The sequence below is a fragment of the Pongo abelii genome, chromosome 4 (genome assembly GCF_028885655.2).
Source record: "Pongo abelii isolate AG06213 chromosome 4, NHGRI_mPonAbe1-v2.0_pri, whole genome shotgun sequence".
In the NCBI taxonomy this organism is placed as follows: Eukaryota; Metazoa; Chordata; class Mammalia; order Primates; family Hominidae; genus Pongo; species Pongo abelii.
The window spans coordinates 34,879,597-34,897,270 of NC_071989.2; the positions used below are offsets into that span (position 1 = coordinate 34,879,597).

Genomic DNA, 17,674 nt, shown 5'->3' on the forward strand with positions numbered 1-17,674 from the left:
GGACAGAGAAAAAAGAACAGGGACAGGACCTCTATGAATCAAAGTCAGATGTGCCTGCCTTAGACAATCATTGTTTAATGTTGTCTAATATTTTAACTCCTTCAAAATGTCAACTGTTCCTACAGAATACACACACGTCGAATTTCCAAGACAGCATCATCTACCTGTACCATACTCCAAATCCCATCCTCCCAGCTGCCCCTACTTGAACAAGACTGACCTGCAAAAATACAGCAGAAAACTCACAGGCAGTAATGTTCCCCTTAAATACCCTACAATATGTCATTAACAAAAATCACGATGAAACACTATTGTAGAAATTGCCAGCATTAAACCAAAAGAATGTTGGCCAGTTCACGTTTCTTTTACAGTGTGACTTTGTTTGAGAGAGGGATAAAGGACAGGAAGAGGAGTGTACATCTTGCTTTAGCTGTTCCTCACCTGGCTAAGGAACTTTTGCTGTATAATGGTAGGAAGTGAAGACCCTACAGCTAGTTACAAGGCTTTTGATCCTTGTTTTTCAAGTTCAACTGTTAAAGGGGAGATAGGCTGTTCCCTAGTAGGGAGAGGGGGATGGGGCGGGGGGAGGGAACAGGTAAAATCTGCCATATAAATGTTAATATGCAGCTGACACGTTATAAACTGAGCTGTTAGGGTGAATTTCAATTTTGTTGGAATCGGCCTTTTTTCCATCTTAAGTTCAATTGACTTACAGTAGATCCCAGAAAGAACTCAATACTTTATTTATTCTAGAAAGCTTTCTTCCCTGAGCAAAGGAGGCAGAGCTAACGAGGAGAAGGGAGGAGCTTTGGTGAATAGAACTGAAGTCACAGCTGGTTAGCATGACTAGAATGCATGGAAAAGCCAGCCCAAATTAGATGAGTGGGTAGATAGAGAGCTTTGAAATCCTTGGAATTAATGGTGGAGTCCATCGTAATTCAAAGGTCGGGCCTTAGTGGGCTGGGATAGGAAGAGAAGCTGTTGGGGACCTGGGGCAGTGAGCCTGTACCCCGTGGCTTCCCACACACTATTTTGAAGGCGTTCCCATGCGCAATCTCGCCTGTCAGTTCAGGCTGTAGGTTTCTCCTTTCTAACTCCTGAGCAGAACAACACTGAACGGTGGTAGTCTTGCCTTACCACCCAATGAGTGCTAGAAAATAGTCACTTCAACCAATTGGTTCAGTCCGGAGAACGTGAGCACATTCTACTTTACTTTCTGTTCAATGATTTTGGAAAACAACCTTTTAGATTCTGGTCAGAAGGGGCTTGGATCCGTGACTTTGAAACACTCGCCCCTACCACAAACGACTTTGGAAGTTAATCAGAAATAAACAGCATCTGGGATCTCATCCGTCCTAAACCCAGGGGTCAGAGCGTGGGGGGCTTCCACTAACTTCAGGTTAAGAAGATGAAACAGATCCGCGGAGAAGGGTCCCACGATCCCTGGAGACTAAAAGCAAGCCACTAACAGCCGGGACGCGCGGGCCCGGGGGATGCGCCGGGGGCTGGAGGGCTGGGAGCACCCCCAGCAGGTCCCAGCTAGAGCCCGGGGCCGGGTCACCTGACTCGCGGAATTTGGGGCCGCGCGGGGTGGAATGGGAGGGGAATGGTTAGCGCCTCCCTTCCCGCTCCCACTGGATCCAGGTCGGCGGGGGCCGGCGCCCGGCGGCCACGTGGTGGTGCTGCCGCTGCCCCCGCCCCGCCGGCCTAGCCCGGGAGCTCGGCGCCCACTGACCCCCGCAGCGGGGGAGGAGGAGGGACCGCGGCGCAGGAAGCCGAGCAGGAAGCGAGCCCGGCGGCCGCGTTTTCCTGGGGAAGCGGCGGGCGGGGTGGAGCAGCCAGCGGGGTCCGGGGAGCGCCGCCGCCGCCGCCGCCTCGATGGGGTGAGTGCGCGGCAGGGAGTTGGGAGGCTCCCGGCCCGGGGTCCCGGGCTCGTGTCCCCGCCTTTGTGTCTGGAGCTCGGGCGCGGGAGGCGCTGGGGACGGCGCCCGGGCGGAGCGGCTGAGCGGGCTGCAGCCGGGGTCCCGCCACCTCTCCCTGGTTCACTGCCGGCAGCCCACTGTCTGCGGAGAGCAGATCTGGGGACAAGAGGAAGGAGAGGAAGGTGGAGATGAGGGTAGAGCGGGAGGACCCGGCCAAGTTAGGAGAAGGGTTCTTCCCGGGTCCTCCGCGACTCGCAGGCCGGCTGGGGCGGGGCGCGGGGCAGGGGCCGCGGCGGGGCGCGGGGCAGGGGCCGCGGCGGAGGGAGCGCGGGTGGGAATGAATGAGCAGACCCGGAGGTGCACCCTGGAGTGTGCGCCCCGTCCCACCTGCTTCGCCCCGCGCGGCACCTCGCTCCCCCCGCGTCGGTGCTGCTGAGCCCAATCCGCCTACCGGCTGAACTTGGAGGAGGTGGGGAGGGAGGTGCGAGCGGGAGACTCCGGGTGGCTCCCGGGACGCGGGGTCCGCTATTGTTCCTCCTCTGACTCCAGGGAGCCCCTCGGCCGGCCCAAGGGCGGGGGCGAGACCCCTCTGGGCCTGCCCCTGCCCCCTGCCTTGTTTTCCCCGCCGCAGCTCGGGGAGAACGGATGCTGGAGTTGCAGACTCGGGGCCGCCGGGACTTCGGGAGGAAGGAGGACGTGGAACCACCAGAAAGGCGCCCGCCATCTCCCGCGACCCCTGCCTGGTGGGGGGTGGGGGTGTCGTCCTCAACCACCTTCGCTGCCTTCTTGGGCAGGTTGGTGTCGTCGGTTTAGTTTCTGCGGTTTGCAGGGTTGACCTCCTAACTCCTTTGAGTTTCGCATCCCCCTTTTGTGGAGGGGGCTCAGAGCCTGGAGAAGCAACAGACGGGGAGTTGGCAGATGCAACCCAGCACAGCGTGGAGGGGTCCGAAGTGGCCTGATGGGGGCCTGAGCATGGCTGTCTTTCCAGGCTCCTCTTTATTTGCCAGGAGCCCAGCTAAGCCCAACTTTACTCCCAGAAATGTTAAGGGGAATCTGCAGACTCGAGGCCCCTCGCCTCGGGACCAGCGGCTTCTCTTCGCCGCAGCTCACGGGTGATTGGGGTGGGATTCCGTCTTCCTTCCGGGAGAGGAGAATGCCCGGCTGCCTGGGATGGGGAAACGTTGCCGGATCTCTGGGGAATGTGGTCTCAAGGCTGCAGGGGCCTGGCAGAGAGGAACTGTCCATCACTAGGACATAGCCGAAGCTCGCCTTAGCGAAGAGCCTCACCTCCTCGGGCTTTGCACAGAGTTGGAGAAGAGGTCGGGAATCACAGGGAGGCTGGATTTTGGCTGCTCTGTCCCCAGCCTGCAGGTCCCTGTTCGCCCTGTGGCTTGGAGTTTTATTACCGATGGATATAATCTGATAATCTTTTCTTAATGATGCCTAACAAATGTGATTTTTTTCCCCCTTGGGTTTGTAAGACAGTCGATTTTATGTGAGGAAATTGATCCAGTTCTTACATTTTAGCCAGTGCTTGTCTAACAGAGATTGGGAGAGCTATCCCATGCTGGGCTGTTGCACAGTTTTCATCTCCATTCACTGAGATGCTTCAGTAATGAATTTATTGTTTTATGGCTTTTTGGAGGTGGTGGTGGTGGTGGTGTGATTATAACCCTGCTGGAAAATCTTATTACTGTTATCTGAATTGAAGAGAAAGAAAGGATGCTGAGCCCCCTAGGGATTCCGTGGGGGAATGATGTAGTGTCCCGCCCACCAGTAGTGAACCTGACAGTGAAATTCTCTCTCCAGTCAGCTAGTTCTCAAAGCATGTTCTAGGCAGGTACACGTACTACCACCTAGGCTTTAAAGGTGAAGAAGCAGGTTTGGAGGTTAAGAACAACTGGGCCTTGGAATTAATAGAATGCAGTAGACAACTTTTGCCTCTCCTTCCTCCACCCCTCCCTCCCTTCCTTCGTTCCTTTTTTTCCCATCCTTTAAAAATAAAAATAAGGGCCAGGCATGGTGCTTATGCCTGTAATCCCAGCAGGCGGATCACAAGGTCAGGAGATCGAGACCATCCTGGCCAATACAGTGAAACCCCGTCTCTACTAAAAACACAAAAAAATTAGCTGGGCGTGGTGGCACGCACCTGTAATCCCAGCTACTTGGGAGGCTGAGGCAGGAGAATCGCTTGAACCCGGGAGGTGGAGGTTGCAGTGAGCTGGGATTGTGCCACTGCACTCCAACCTGGCAACAGAGCAAGACTCTGTCTTAAATAAATAAATAAATAAAAAAGTATGAAATATTTCTAACATACATAAAAACAGTATAGTAAGCCATTTTGTCTTCTACTTCCTAGGTTTAATGGTTGCTAATATTTTCATATTTGAGCCATACCTCTCCCCCACAGAAAAATAAACTATAACTTAAATATTTGATCTATTCCTACTCCTTTGCCTCCATCCTCAGGTAACCTCTAATGTGAAGTTAGCGCACACAGTTCCCAAGCATGTTTGGAACTACAGTGTATCCACAAAAAAATACATGTGAGTTTGTGTTTAACTTTTTACATAAATGGCATAATTCTACCTATGTATAGCTTGCATTTTTAACTTACTATGTTTTTGAGATACATGTATTAATAGATCTTTATTCACTTTAGCTGTTACAGAGAATCCCAGTGTATGAAAAAAGTATAGTATATTTACTCCCTTGCCAAGAGTAAGTTAGGGTTTCTGGTTTTTCACTGTTTTTTGTTTGAGCTGGGGTCTCGCTCTGTCACCCAGGCTGGAGTGCAGTATCATGATCACTGCTCACTACAGCCTCAATCTCCTGGGCTCAAGCAGTCCTCCTGCCTCATCCTCCAAAGTGGCTGGGACCACAGGCACATGCCACCATGCCTGGCTAATATTTTTTCGTTTTTGTAGAGACAGGGTCTTACTATGTTGCTCAGGCTGGCCTTGAACTCTCAGCCTCAAGTGAGCCTTCTACCTCAGCCTTCCACAGTGCATGAGCCACTGTGCCTGGCCTAGTTTTTTACTGTTACACTTTTTCTGCTGAGTGACACTCTATTTCCATTTTTATTTTTATTTTTATTTCTTTTTACTATAACAGTTTGTACAATAAACATCCTGAGATGTCTTCTTGTGCACAAATTTTTCTGTTACACACTTATTCAGTTAGTTGCAGGGTAATGAAGTTTAGGTAATATTGCATTTATTATTCATTCTTCAACAAATATTTAGGGTGCTTGTATGGTCTTGGCTATCTGTTGACTAAAAAAGTGAAATTGATTAAATTCTAAGAAGATTACATTAGTTGGCTGGATTATTTTTTTCTTTTTTCTTTTTTTTTTTTTTTTAAATAAGAAAAGTGGGACTGGTGTAGTGTTGCACGCCTGTAATCCCAGCACTTTGGGAGGCCAAGGCAGGAGGATTGCTTGAACTCAGGAGTTCAAAACTAGCCTGAGAAACATGGTAAAACCTCGTCTCCACAAAAAATACAAAAATTAGCTGGGTGTGGTGTTGTGCCTGTGGTCCTAGCTACTCAGGAGGCTGAGGTGGGAGGATTGCTTGAGTCCTGGATGTCAAGGCTGCAGTGAGCCTAGATTACACCACTGCATTGCAGCCTGGGCGACAGAGACCCTGTCTCAGCTCCCAGCACTTTGGGAGGCCGAGGCAGGCAGATCACCTGAGGTCAGGAGTTCGAGACCAGCCTGACCAACATGGAGAAACCCTCTCTCTACTAAAAATACAAAATTACCCGGGCGTGGTGGCATATGCCTGTAATCCCAGCTACTCGGGAGGCTGAGGCAGATGAATCGCTTGAACCTGGGAGGAGGAGGTTGCAGTGAGCCAAGATCCCGCCGGCCATTGTACTCCAGCCTGGGCAACAAGAGCGAAACTCCGACTCAAAGAGAGAAAGAAAAAGAAAAAGTGCCTCTTCATTATAAAATTGAAGCGTGAGACAAATCCGTGGTGCTGTTTGGGATTCTTGTGCAGAAACCTTTTCTCAGCTACTCACTGGCCGTGTGACCTTGGATTACTCACCCAACCTCCTCTTCCTCATTTCTTTGGTAAGATTAAGGGGTAGAAGTAAGCATTTACAAAGGCACATTCCTGTTCTAAGAGTCTGTGAGAATGTTGCTGTGTTAGTGACGCATTTTTCCCCTAATGGTAACCCCGCAGGCTGAAAGGAGTTTAAGGCATTTAAACACATTGGCGTCCTCATTCCTTCAAATTGCCAGGCACATTCTTTTTTTTTTTTTTTTTTTCCCTAAGTTCATGGCAGACACATGTTACACATGCAATCATCACGCTCGTGAATTCTACAAAAGGATCACCAGGCGTCTTGCCTCAGAGCCTTTGCATGTGCTCTTCCCACTACCTGGAAAGCACTTCCCTTAGACGTCTATGTGGCTGTGTCAAACCTTCAGGTGTATGCTCAGACACCTCCTTCCAGTCCAGCCTGCAACCTCGTCCCTGCTTTATTTACCTCCAAGGCACTTACCACCTTCTAGCTTGCCATGTATAGATTGAGTATTCTTTATTCCAGAATGCTTGGGACCAGAAGTGTTTCAGATTTTGGATATTTTTAAAATTTTTGGAGTATTTGTATTACATGGTTGAACATTCCTGATCCAAAAATTTGAAGTGTTCCAGTGGATCTTTCCTTTGGTGTCATGTAGGTGCTCAAAGAGTTTCAGACTTTGGAGCATTTCAGATTCAGATTCCTGGTTTAGGGATACTCAATCTATAATTTATATCAGTATTCTGTACTAGATTATGAGCTCCACAAAGGCGTGGAGTTTGCCACTCTTGTTTACTATTGTATTCATGGTGTCTAGAACAATGTTGACCCCTAGTAGGTAAACAGATGTTTGATGAACAAATGGATATGCTTTTTGTTGTGATTTTTTCTCTGTGGAATTTCGCCTTTAACACTTACTGGATATCCTAAATGGTGCTGGTAAGTGCACCATATCTCATATTTACAGGTTCCTTCAGGGTAAAAAAAAAATGTCTTCTAGGGAAACTACTCCTTTTAAATCTATGTGATATATCCTACAAGCCACTTATATCTTCAGACTTTTTTTCTCCCAACATTTTGCCTAATCCTGAATTTAGAGGAAAACATAAGTAACATGGTGCTTGGAAGCACACCCACCTTTCCTTTTGTGATAACCTCGTTTTCCAATGTGATGAATGTAGAAGATGCATAACCAATAGATGCTGACTGTATTCCACACGACATCTGCACTAACAGGCCAGCAGCCATCCCAAGCAATATGAAGCATACTGCATTTCTTTCTTTTTTCTTGAGATGGGGTCTTGCTCTGTTCTGGAACTTCTGGGCTCAAGCGATCCTCCCACCTCAGCTTCTCGAATAGTTGGGACTACAGGCGCGTGCCAACACACCTGCCTAGTTTTTCTTTTACTTTTTACAGAGACAAGGTCTCCTTATGTTTCCCAGGCTGGTCTTGAACTCCTGGGCTCAGAAGGTCCTCCTGCTTCAGCCTCTCAAAGTGCTGGGATTACAGGCATGAGCCACTGTCCCCCATCCACACTGCGTTTCTAAGAACAAAAAGTGTATTTTGTTGGATTGTTGCAGAGTGTACATCATCATTGTCCTGACTTTGTGCCTTTATCTGTGAGGATTTTTTTGGAGGGGGAGGAGGGATGTATTTTTCATGATGGAAGGAAAATGAGAACCTTAATCTGAAGATGTTGGAGCAACTAATATGTAGAAAGCTACCTAGGTATACTCTAAGAATTGCCACATCGTACAGTCCTTAATTCATGGCACAAAAAACATTCACTATTATAGCACTAATGCATTGTTTCACTAGAAGCCAACTGAATTTTCTCTACCTTGCATGATGAGTATAGGAGTTGACAAAACAAAGCTAAATATATCAGAGGCCTCTTGGATGTATTTTATATGGTGACAGGGAAAAGGAGTCTAGATTTTTTTCCCAGTGAACTATATTAGGTATACGATACTGATGATATCCTTTAAAACATTACTAGAATACTGAAGTACACCATTTACATTTCTTATTGTATCCTCTGTAATAAAATGATATTGAAAGAAATAAGTATATTATGGATCCGGATAGGGTTAAACTTTAAGTTGAAAACCATAAACATAGAATTATATGATTATTATTAAAATGTTGCACAATTTAAACAGATTCCTTTTTTTTTTTGACACAGAGTCTCACTCTGTCGCCCAGGCCGGAGTGCAATAGGGTGATCTCGGCTCACTGCAACCTCCGCCTCTCAAGTTCAATCAATTCTCCTGCCTCAGCCTCCTGAGTAGCTGGGACTGCAGGTACATGCCACCATGCCTGGCTGATTTTTTTATTTTTAGTAGAGATGGGGTTTCATGTTGGCCATGGCTGGCCAGGCTGGTCTCGAACTCCCGACCTCAAGTGATCTGCCTGCCTTGGCCTCCCAAAGTACTGGGATTACAGGTGTGAGCCACCATGCCCAGTCTAAAGATATTTCTTGCCTTTGTAGTTAGTCATGAGCTGAAAAGTACAGGTGGTTCAACAAAAGATAAAAATTGTTCATCAAATGTCAATTTTCTAGCTCCAGCCATCTACAATGAACAAAAAAATTAGCCTCGTCTTTGACATCAGGCCCACTGAGAGATATCAGCAAATCTAATCAGTATTTTAAAAAGTAACTTTTGGCTAGGCATGGTGGTTCACACCTGTAATTCTAACACTTTGAGAAGCTGAGGCAGGAAGATCGCTTAAGCCCAGGAGTTAGAGACCAGCTTGGGAAACATGGCGAAACTTTGTCTCTACAAAAAATACAAAAATTAGTTGGGCATGGTGGTGCATTCCTGTAGTCCCAGCTACTCGGGAGGCTGAGGTGGGAGGATCACCTCAACCCATGAGATCAAGGGTTGCAGTGAGCCAAAATCTTACCACTACACTCCAGCATGGGCAACAGAGTGAGATCCTGTCTAAAAAAATAAATAAATACAAATAAAAAGTAACTTTACTGACTTAACCATGTGTTTAAAAACAAAGCAGTACATTCTTCTGTTTGATTGAAGGAAGCATGCCTTGTTCTTCAATTTCATATTCTATGTGTCCAGTAGAGTATCTGCCACACAGTAGGAGATTAACATCTCTCAACTACTCCTGCCTCAGAGGTCATTAAGCGCCTCATGGCGGTCATCAGATATAGAGTTGTCCTAGTCTAGAGGAGAATTAAACAATAATCGAAAGGCAGAAATCAGCAGCAACGTGCCAAGTCGAAGTTCAGAAGATGTGAAAGAAACACTTTTCCTCCTTATCCACTCTTTGCGGAAGTTTGTGCATTGTGTCTTGATTGATTCACCAGCTGGGTTTTTGTGATCGGTGTCACCTCATCTAACCTTACTTGCGATCTAAGCCAGTCCCTTCTGATCGTAGTCCCTTACTTGTGATCTAGGCCAGTCCCAAGACTAATATGGAAATTAGTCTTGCTGTATAATTCCATGACCATATGTCACAGCGGGGCAAGGGGACATCTTTGGGAAGTTCTTCATGATTTGCTAATCCCTGCTTCTAAATAAACAGAATCTAGTTGTGAGAAAAGGTGGTTGTAGTCCAAGAAGCTTACTGTACAGTGGAAGGAAATACATGGACTCTTTTTTTTCTTTCCTTATTTATTTATTTATTTTTCTTAAATTGACATTTAGGCCAGGCACAGTGGCTACCGCCTGTAATCCAAGCCCTTTGGGAGGCCGAGGAGGGCAGACCACTTGAGCTCAGGAGTTCAAGACCAGTCTGGGCAACATGGCAAAACCCCGTATCTACTTTAAAAAAAAAAGTGTATTTATATTGCAGTGAGCCAAGATCACACCAGTGCACTCCAGCCTGGGTGACAGCGAGACACTGTCTCAAAAAAAGAAAAGAAAGAAAAAAAATTGACATTTAGTGAACACCAAAGCTTATTATCAAGGAACCAGTTTCCCTTACACTTATTTATTATATTACCTTTTAAAGCTCAACTTAATTTTTCATATCCATTTTAGGTATTGTTATCGATAAGATATTCTTTTTTCTTATGATTTCCAGATAAGTTCAGTTGGCTTAATTAATTTATTTATTAAATTTTTTATTTCCATAGGTTATTGGGGAACTGGGTGTTTGGTTACATGAGTAAGTTCTTTAGTGGTGATTTGTGAGATTTTGGTGTACCCATCACCTGAGCAGTATACACTGCATCCTATTTGTAGTCTTTTCTCCCTCACTCCCATCCCACCCTTTCCTCCTGAGTCCCCAAAGTCCATTTTGTCATTCTTATGTCTTTGCATCCTCATAGCTTAGCTCCTACTTATGAGTGAGAATGTACGATGTTTGGCTTTCCATTCCTGAGTTACTTCACTTAGAATAATAGTCTCCAGTCTCATCCAGGTCACTGTGAATGCTATTAATTCACTCCTTTTTATGGCTAAGTAGTATTCCATCATACATATATATACCACAGTTTCTTTATCCACTCATTGATTGATGGGCATTTGGGTTGGTTCCACGTTTTTGCAATGAGTTTGCTTAATTTAGCTGTTCTTTTCAAAGAAGTAATAACTCTAAAACTAACAAGCAGCATCTACCTCTTTTCACATTCACTAAGTCTGTCCACTTCCTTTTGCTGACTGAAGTGATAGACACTCAGAAAACAGGCAGCATTAACTGGTGGAGAATAAAAGGCCAGAGAAGCCTCCTTTTGCACTAGGGCAGCACAGAGTAAAGTGTTTTCCTTTTTTTTCTTTCTGTTTTTTTTTTTTTCTCTAAGAAGAATCCGTTTGCAAACCAGAGAAAACCATCCAGCAGTGATTCTTAAATATTCATGAGGCATAGATGGACACTTGCAAATCTGATGGGGGTTTTGGACCATTCTTCCTTGGAGAAACTGATGTATGTACAATGATGCTATAAATTCATAATTTTTATCAGTCTCATGAGTTTCATGGAACTCCTTGCCCTAAGGCCATTTATAAACCTCTTTGGAATACCCAGGTTAAGAACCCACAATGACCACCTCTCAAAGTTTGAGAATACAATTACAAGGGCTCTATTTTTCTATCATGTGCCGCTATTCCCCACCCCCCGCCACCCACAGTTCGATAACCTATCATACATGAGTGAAAAGTAATAATTGTGGGTTTTATACTCTCAATTTGAAAACTAGTCATTGGTTGCTATGTCAACCAATCAACATACTGTGTGTTGACCATTTTTAGGATCTGTTTCTATTGGATATAATAAAATGCAATTTAGATGCAATGAAAAGGTGGTTTTGTAATATGACTATTTCACAGAGACCTGATGAATTCTAAGGATGAGTCTTAAGTTTCTCAACCCAAGGAGTTGGGTCTGCTCTGTCTCCAGCTTTTGGTGGCAGCAGTTTCCCAGTTTTGCTGTTAACAGGAGGGAATGGAGATGTCCCAGGCCCCACCTGACAATACTTGTGGTATCACAGGAGGTGTCCCGCACCCCACTTGACAATACTCCTAGGCTCACAGTAGGTGTCCCAGACAACCCCTGACAGTACTCCTAGGCTCACAGATGTCCCCGCTCCCCGATAGTACTCCTAGGCTCACAGAGGTCCTGCCCCCCCATCCCGCCCCCCCATGACAGTACTCCTAGGCTCACAGATGTCCCGGCCCCCCGACAGTACTCCTAGTCTCACAGTAGGTGTCCCAGGCACCCCCTGACAGTACTTCTAGGCTCACAGGTAGGCCTTTGGCTGCTCAGCCCAGTGGGGGAAACATCCCCAACTGGCTCTTCACTTTGCCTTTTTCTTCTTGGCCCCCCAGCCTGATGGGGCTGTCTTGATGGGGACCTGAAGAAGACAGGGCCACACTTTTAGTTGGGGAACTGACCCTCAGCTGGAAGCCTGCTCTTCTGGAGGAAAACATGCTTCTGTGGGAAGTATTGTGCATGGGGGAAGGGACTGCCACGTCAGCTGTACTCAGAACTGCTTCTATCAGCATTCACCTTGGGTGACGTCCTCAAGCCATTTCAGTCAAAAACCAAGCAAAAAGGGCTGCGGACCTGCCTGTAACAGAGGCTGCCTGCCTGACCTGACAGAAGCTCTTTAGATGGGTCATTGTAATTGACTTGAGCACCTTCTCTGCCATAGGCACTTTGCTGCTGGACTGTCCTCGAATAAGGTCAGGGCTGGCCGTAGTCATTGTCAGTCATTGTCAGGTTTCCCGTTACCAGTATGTGTTGATAGGATAATTGGGTATTAGAAGATCTCTGGATGAATGACAAGCCCTGCCCTCGGGGACTTAAGAGTTTTAGCCAGGTTAGATATGGTCGCAATCTGCCACAGTACAAGGCGACTGTTAGTGGTGGGAATGGGGTGGCGGTGGTGGGAGGGAATTCTTTTCACAGATGAGGCTGAGGCCTAGAGAAATGGCCCCTTGGAAAGGGATGGTTAATGAGAGGCAGAGATGGATGAGACCCTAGTACTGGCTGCTCAGCGCTGCGCTTCTACACATTATACTTTTCTGTTTCTCTCACAGGTCAACAGTGACCTTGAGACTCCTGTATTTAGCTAATTATAATTGTTATTTGGAATTGATATCATTTTTCTATTTTGAGAAAATGTTCACTTTTCTCTTCTTTTCTGAGACAGGATCTTGCTCTGTCCCTTAGGCTGGAGTGCAGTGGTGCAATCTTAGCTCACCACAGCCTTGACCTCCTGGGCTCAAGCAGTCCTCCCACCTTAGCCTCCCTAGAGCTGGCACTACAGGTGTGTACCACCACTCCTGGTGAATTTTTCTATTTTTGTAGAGACAGGGTTTCATCATGTTATCCGGGCTGGTCTCAAACTCCTGAGCTCAAGCAATCTGCCTGCTGTGGCCTCCCAAAAGTGGTGGGATTACAAGTATGAGCCACCACGCCCTGCCTGAGCCTTTATTATTATTATTATTATTATTTTTTTGCATTGGAAAAAAACTGTTTAAAACATAGGCATAGAAATTATAGCCAATAATGATATATTTACCATCCAGAATTTCCTTGGGATACTTTTGATTTTTGAGGAAAGACTCCTAAGTCTTAAGTGCAGAAGACTTGTATAGACTTGGACAATTCATCTCGAAGAAGAGAGGAAAAATTGGGAGTTCCAGGGGAGGCCAATGGCATTGAGCAGCAGCACGAAGGTCAGAAAAGGTGCAGGACCCAGGCCCTTGGCTGTGAGAACCATGTAACAAATGTTTGTCAGGCTTTGTTGGTGAGTTCACAGATTCTGTGCTGAGGCTCTTAATTTGACAAGAATGCTCAAGTAATTTGAACATCTCCTCCTATGAAAGCTGACATATTGGTGATTGATCCTTTTTCAAAAATGAAAGAAATTACTTCTGTTGCCAAGTGAGGAGAGCCATACACTGTGGCCTCTTCTCACCCACCCAGAGGATATGGGAACTTGTGAGCCAGGAGGCTCATGGACAACCAGCTGCATTTTCTTTCTTCTCTATGAAAGGCAGCTAAGACAGGGGTGGGCTCACGCCCATAATCCCAGCACTTTGGGAGGCTGAGGCGGGTGGATCACTTGAGGTCAGGAGTTCAAGACGAGCCTGGCCAACATGGTGAAACCCCATCTCCACTAAAAATACAAAAATTAGCTGGGCATGGTGGCACGCGCCTGTGATCCCAGATACTTGGGAGGCTGAGGCATGAGAATTGCTTGAACCCGGGAGGTGGAGGTTGCAGTGAGCCGAGACCACGCCATTGCACTCCAACCTGGGCAACAGAGCGAGACTCTGTCTCAAAAAAAAAAAAAAAAAAGGTGGGCCCCAAGAAGGGTTCAGTGTCCTTTATTTAACATGTTAGGAGGCCATAGCACCAGGCAAGGTGCTGAGTATTCCATCTTTCTGTCTCCAAGCCAAGGCCCACTTCAGGCCCAGTTTCTATTTATCATGGGTACAAGTTGATTCAAATGCTCTCACAACCTTCTTGGGTATTTGTTTAAAGAAATAAAAAAATTTCTCAGATTTTCTTTGGAGTTGATATCATTTTTCTCTTTTGAGAAAAACATTTCACATTTCTTATGAGCTTTTTTAAATTGGGAAAAAAAAACTATTTAAAATATAGGCATGGAAACTGTCATCAATATCCATATACTTACCATCCAAGATTTTCTTGGAGTGTTTTTGTTTTTTGAGGAAAAAGTCATGTCTGCCACTAACTTCATGATGTATACAGCCACTCAGCAATCTTGATAAATTCCTAGGTAATTAGGTTCTTTTTTTTTTCTTGAGATAGAGTCTCGCTCTGTCCCCAGGCCAGAGTGCAATGGCATCATCTCGGCTCACTGCAACCTCCGCCTCTCAGGTTCAAGCGATTCTCCTGCTTCAGCCTCCTGAGTAGCTGGGACTACAGGCGTGCGTCACCATACCCAGCTAATTTTTGTATTTTCAGTAGAGATGGGGTTTCACTATGTTGGCCAGGATGGTCTTGATCTCCTGACCTCATGATCCTCCCGCCTTGGCCTCCCAAAGTGCTGGGATTACAGGCGTGAGCCACCACACCCAGCCAGTAATTAGGTTCTTTCTGTGCTATACAACTTTTCACAGTGTTGGGTGTGCTATTTGTTTCCTTTTGCAACTGCTCCTCTTCTACAGTCTCTAAAAGCCTAATGAGACAGGCACACAATGCACTGATTTCCTCCAAGTGATACCTATCTCAAGCCTGTCTCCCGGCCAATCTGTTGATGGCTTTGTTACTGTTTGTGCCTTGTTTGGCAACAGGCTTGCTTTCTCTCTCTTCTTTAGAACAACCCCTGATTATTTTTAAGTGCATAGGCCCTACAACAAAGGGTATTTGATTCTATGCCTCTTTGACCAAATAAATTGAAAGTAGGTGTTTATATCCACTGTGGCAAAAGAAACAAGGAGCGGCTCACCCTGTCCTGGTGATAAGTGCTACAGGCTCGGGTGGCAGGCTGCCGGCTGTGGGCGCTTTTGTGTGTGGCTTCCCGAACAATAGCACTGTGCACCTCTGCCCCATTCTTGTCTCACTGGGTGATGTTTTTCAGGATTGCATTTGTATAATATCAGTGTTCAGATTGTCCTGAAGAATTGCATTATTTCCTTTTTTATAGGTTAGAGAGAGTTGTGCAGGATGGAATAATTTCTTAAGGAACAGAAATGTCCTAATGTTAGAGAAGTACATAAGTATCTAAATGTTCTGCTTTTCCAAATTGTTGCCAAGACATGGAAACCTCCATCCCAGTCTGCTGTCAGCCCAGGCGAATGTAAAAATAGCCACTTCACTTGTCTATAATTCTCTTTATATTTTCTCTGATATTGACTTTGTATCTTTAGCAAAGCTATATGGAAGAGGATTTGTTGACTCCGTGAATTTAATAAAGTTATTCCTTAAGCATATGCTCTACATGTGAGAACAAAGAAATAAAGATGCTACTCCATTCCAGTGAGGCAGGGGTGTGTGAGGACAAACAGCCAGAAGGAATGGAATGCCTTTGCAAATTGGTCCATTCACATTTCCTAGAGGGACCTCTATGTGCCAGCAGTAATTCTGAGGACTCTTTGAAGGCAACTGAATTTTTTCTTTTAAGTACTAAAAAGATTGGTCAGTTGGCCAGACTTTTAAAAATTACTGGTGTTGTCTCACGTGAAGCCTAGTGTCACGTGTTGGGCTTGGAACTTGAACCTTAGTTTAATCTAGCCTCCTCTGTTTATAAGCTATGCCCCTTTGGCTAAATAAACTTTCTCTGCTGCAATTTCCTAGTCTGGAAGCTGAGAATAATAACAATAGAATTTAATTCTGAAGTGCTTGTGGGCATTAAATGAGATGATATTCATTTATAATAAAATAATTTAAAAAATAAAATTTTGCGAAGTAATCTTTAAAGGATAGCTATTGTGGCTGTTATTATCATTGCTAATGTCATCATGCTCTTTATCACCCTTCCTTTAAGGAACTACTGATACATTGGCCAACATGATTATTCCTGCCATTATAATCTATAGCAATAAAGAGAGGTTGCCCCATATGTTATTGTAACACATCTGCCTTGCATATTCTGTTCAATTTGCAACCGTTTCTCTGTATTAGCATTCTCTCTATTTACCCTTCCATTATTATGTCATTGTGTAATGTGAACAATGTAAAGATGTGTTCTTTTATTAGTCCCCAGTCTTATCTTACTCCAGATTGCATTAACAAGGTCCTCAGTCTCACCAGAGAACTTGTGTTGCTTCAACCATAATCTAGACGCAGAGTAGTAACATCTTGGTTAAACTGAAAATGGTAGCTCTTAGCATGAAGCAATGGTATAGTTAATTCCCTATTGATGTTTTTGGAAAATTTTCAGACATGTTTTCTGAATAGTATATAACAGGGTAATAATTTTTTGTTTTTGTTTTTTTGGTTTTCAGCCTCCACTACAGAAAACTTGGGGCTAGGATAAGCTAACACAGTCTTACTTTGTTAGATGCTGTACAGCAAGTAAAAGCTATAGCTTCTTAAGAACAATAAGGAGGATAAACATAGCCCCATGAGTGCACCTTGTCAGCCCTAATTGAGGATGGTCTTTTGGCACCAGGGAAAGGGGGAGAGAATACAGGAGAGTCCCTGAGTGGTAAACTAGCCCTTTCATAGACAGACATCGTCTTCTCAGCAGCAGGATAATAGTTGAGTTTGCACACACTAGGAGTCCATCAGCCTTTGAGTGAAATAAAATTGTGGGCTAATTATCCCTTCTACGTGTGGCAGAGTGAATCTTTTAAATTACAACTTTCAATCATTGTTTAATTATTAACCTCCAGTATTTGTTAGATTTGTTTTGTGATCTTATGATAGTAAGTGAATGTTAAAGCTGGGAGCATATACATTTTCTGCTTAATTTGACATCTGCTTTGTTAGTATTAATAATAAGATGCTATTGCTTGAAGGGAAAAATCTTAATCATTACTGTCTAATAAAAATACAAGCAAACCACTAATACAGGCCACATAAATCATAGTAAATTATCTAGTGGCCACAATAAAAAGTTTTTTAAAAATGAAATTAATTTTAATAATTTTATCTAGTGTATCCAAAATATTATTTCCAATATGTAATCCATATAAAACTTACTAATGATGGATTTGACATTCTTTTTTACTAGTCTTTGAAATCCATTGTATAAATCCCATGTACAGTGCATCTCAATTTGCACTAGTCACATTTCAAATGCACAGATGCCACATGTGGCTATAGTATTGGACAGTACTGGTCTAAATAATATGTCTTCTTATAAAGAAGACATATTATAGGTCCTGTAACCCCGCTCTACCTGACATCTAGAATGTCCTCAATAAATGCATATTTGATTAAGCTCCCTCTTACCCAGTTAACTAGGATTTTGCCCTTAGCTTTAAGCATTTCTGTAGAGAATTACAATAGCTTCATCACAAACTAATTATACATGGGATAATGGACATTTGATTTTTGGGTTTACAAATCCATATCTCTACTTTTGTGCAAGTGCATTAACCCATGTGGACTTTTTATTTAAAAAAAAACTGAATGATTTTGTAGGCTGGGGTCCTATGGTCCATATTTCTGTATCACCTGTATAATACTTGGCTTCTAGTTGGGATTCAGTGCATATGACATGAGTAAGAAATTAGAGGCTTCTTATCTTTTCTCATAAATTGTAAGTTCTTGAGTAGCCTTAATGCTATTACCGTGTAAAACTCTTGCATTAGATGCAAGGTATGTATGTTTGTGG

At 44.5% G+C, this 17,674-nt stretch overlaps 1 protein-coding gene across 9 annotated transcripts in view; it reads left to right on the top strand.

Moving 5' to 3' along the window:
* Positions 1-1,746: 1,746 nt before the first annotated feature.
* Positions 1,747-17,674, top strand: part of RAI14 (retinoic acid induced 14) — a 176,230-nt gene continuing 160,302 nt past the window's right edge. For 2 of the 9 annotated variants that reach the window (XM_009240629.3, XM_063724081.1), the window contains exons 1-2: positions 1,797-1,883; positions 4,392-4,468. The gene's annotated coding sequence lies outside the window, so the exon portion shown is untranslated. Of the gene's footprint in view, positions 1,884-2,416; positions 2,717-4,391; positions 4,469-10,725; positions 10,840-17,674 lie in introns of those variants that run through there. The other 7 variants (XM_002815478.5, XM_002815479.5, XM_063724083.1 and 4 more) reach the window with 6 other exon arrangements.